The sequence below is a fragment of the Egretta garzetta genome, unplaced genomic scaffold, assembly GCF_000687185.1.
Source record: "Egretta garzetta isolate BGI_Z169 unplaced genomic scaffold, ASM68718v1 scaffold43, whole genome shotgun sequence".
Taxonomy (NCBI): Eukaryota; Metazoa; Chordata; class Aves; order Pelecaniformes; family Ardeidae; genus Egretta; species Egretta garzetta.
In genome coordinates, this window is record NW_009259047.1 from 1,601,431 (window position 1) to 1,604,872 (window position 3,442).

Sequence of the window (3,442 nt, forward strand, 5' to 3'; positions counted from 1 at the left end):
GGGTATAGCTTAAGAAAAAAATAAAGGGGGGGGGGGTGGCACAGATTCTCTTACAGAGTTTTTCTTTATAAGGTATCCTCTTAATCTATGCAATACACTGAAAAATATTATTTTGCATTATATCTTTCGATTAGGTTTTTTTTTTTTTCTCTTAAGGGGAAAAAAAGCAGCGCGCTTCTGTACCTTTGTGTTTCCAGAGGTCACGTAGGTAGGTCTGTTCTCCCTCTGTAACATGAATCTAGAAAAAGACATTTCATGTCACAGACTGCTGGGGCGTAGCTTTGTTCTTTAAGCTGTGCAGAGTATGTTCTTAGGGTCTTCGAAGGGGTGTAGTGGGAAGCACAGCTCAAATCCAGTTATATGATGAAAAATCTGATTTCAGTAGTTTGTCTGTGTACTGAAAATTATTTTTTTAATTGCACTTCAAACACCAAAAAAAACCCCAGGAAATCTGCACCATCAGTAAAGAAGCAGCAGCTCTTATCAGAAAGTAAAGCTGAGAGATGTAGTTGGCTTTTTGCAGAATGCCAGGCTATAGCCCCAGACAAGTTGGATTGACTTTATTCTTACCCTCCTGTGCTACTGTGGGAACCATTTTGGAACATCCTCCAGCATAGCCCTTACGCTATCAGAGAATGAAATAAAATCTCTGAAGTGTAAGGTTTGACATCTTAGAGAATATATTCCTCTTGGGTATTAAAGATTCACATCAGGTCCGCTTCCACGTCTCTAGCAAATACTTCTTGGAGCCCAGCATTTCTACCAGTTCTGCTGGAAAGTTTCCTTGCAAACCAGGGCTCTGCATCTACTAACGGAGCAGATGCAGGCAGGTGGCTTCTTTTAATCAGCACTGGCCTGGTTCAGGTCCTCATCAGCTACGTGCTGAAAACAAACAATAAAAGTTCACTTGGTTGGGACTGTGCCGAAATAGCCTGCATTCCCATTCCGTAGGTTTTGTGGGAGAAAGGTGGTTTGCTGGACCGTAAAAGGGAGCTGATAATGGTTGACAAGTGGACCTGGAAGTCCTGCAGGAATGGGAAATTCAGTTTAGAAGCAGAACAGGTATTTTCTTCCAGGCATGTTTCACAGTGTACAGGCTGTTTGAATGGCTTTTAAATACTTTAAATGCTGTGTCTGCGTCCGCATTATAGGATGACCTGCCAGCTCCTTCCAGAACCACACTTAAAGGAGACTAAATGAAGGCTTTGCAGTGAACTTTTTAGTTTGAACTCCATATATAGATTTAGTAAACCATAATTTCAGAAAGTCTTAAATTACTGAAGTCTGAAGGCTAAAGTTGTGGTAACTAGCGAGTTACTTAGTATCTGTCCCTAACAACTGTCCGCAGCGGATCAGAGCTTTAAAAAGCAATTTAGTGCGGCGGAGCAGCTTTGTACCAAAGGGATTTTAGGAGCTGGAGCCTGAGCTTTGTAATTCCTCGGTGTAGGTGCCCGTGTACCTGTGCGTCACGGTTCACCTGCCCGTGCCAGCCCGCAGCGGCTCCCCGGGGAACAGCGCTGTCACGTACTCGTGATTTTTAAGCCTCTTATCAGTCTGTGCCTGCGGAGTGCTGTGGTCTGTGGCTGGCGGTGCTGCCTCCTCTCTCTGCGGCTCAAGTATTTTTAGGCTTGAGGTTCTACATTTTTGGTGGGTTTAATGCTTTTCTTAAGACCCTTCGTTTGTACCGTGTAGCCTTGGTATTTTATGCAGCATTATGATCAATAATAAAACCTTAAATGTTTCTACCACTGATACGTGAGGGTTGCCAATTCCCTTCACCCCGCTCCCTTCCCTTTTCAGTCCAAAAGATGATGCCATTAAAATGGGCTATTACTGGAAATGACCAGAACCATGGTGGAAGTACGAGTGCTGCTGTACTTTCCATCAAGTTAACATTATGTAGATAAAGCAGGCTTGGAGTGGAAATGTTTGTGGCCCTTGGCTCTCCTTATTCCAAAAGACGTTGAAGACCAATACCAGGGGTAATGCTGCTTGTGCCTGCTTCAGTTGAGGTCAGCCAAGTATCTGAAATGGGGGATACTGAAGCTACAAAGAAAAAAATATAGCCAGACACAACCAGGAGTAGCTCCCCTTGCTAATAAATAAGTTCTCTGGGTTAGAAACTTAGTCATTGAGCTTTACAGTTTTTTAAGAATAACTTTTTTTTTTTCCCAATTTATAAAGCTGAATTTAAAAAATGGCTTTAAAGTTAATTTAAAAAAGTATATTCTCTGTTCCTTAAAGCGGACCATGCAGCACGCTGCTCCAAGTACAGGCAGTGCCCGCAGAATTTCTTAATAAACAAAATGTAAAATGGTATCTTCTGAGATAATTTGCCTCTGCAAAACCTGTTAAACGAATGTCGGCTTCCACTGCATCCTCTAATAGTACCAGATAAAAAAAAAGCTGTAGTTTAGATTGAGATATTTGGGCATAACTTTGTGTCCTTTATGTGCTTCCTTTCAGTTTGTTGCTTTAAATTGATGTTCATTATAATATCAATTAACTATTAAAGACAATTAAAAGGGAGCCGGAGTACTTACCTCACAAAACTCCTTCTTACAGTTACATATTAACGTTTTTGGCCTCTGCTCTGTTACACACCCTTTTCTGCACAGGTATTTCTTTCTAAGCCGAGGCAACCTGAATGGGTTTCTTGGGTTACCGTGCAATCGTTTGGCTGTGTTTTCCTCGGCAGCCGTACATGTACGCAGGGTGTGGAGGGGAACGAGGAACCGATTCCCTTTCTGAACTGGGACTGCTTGTATGTATAGCTTGGCTGCCCAGCGCCCCGGCTTCCTTCTGCTGCCTGCGCCTTCCTCTTGGGAATGAGGTGAGAGAGGGCTTTTCGGTAATGAGAAAAATAAAAGCAGCACCGGTGGTTTATCCAGAAGAAGAGGAAAGGCCAGAGCGTGTTCGTGTCTGTGGCATGGGGTGCGGGCAAGCAAAAGCAGTGCCGCCAGGAGCCCTGACCAGGGGCTGCGTAGCCCGCAAGCCTCCAGACACTCCTTTTGTGGTACAGACATCTCAAGGGCCATCTGCTGCCTGGCCGACAAGCTTAAAAAGCCTATAGTGCCCACGCTGTGCAGATAGATAGGCAATAGCTGCCGCTTAATGTTGCTCTGCAGTAACAGTCTGCGTGCAGAGAGGGTATTTCAAGTGACTTGCCTCCTTGCTCTGCCTGTGATCAGTCAGCGTGATTAAACTCTGCTTGCCGAAGAGCAACTTTTGTAGTAAGTTTCAAAATACCTTGCAGAGGTCTGTGTTTAATACCTCGTCTTTGCTTGTGGACAAGGAGAGGCAGGGCGGTGAAGGGCTCCGGCATGGGCTGGCAACCTGCCCTGCCTTGCAGGCTGAGCCTGGGTGCAGCTCGCTCCTCCGTGCTGCCCCACGGACCTGCCCGGACCGCACCGGCTTCGCTGTCTCTCCGTTGGGTCCAGGG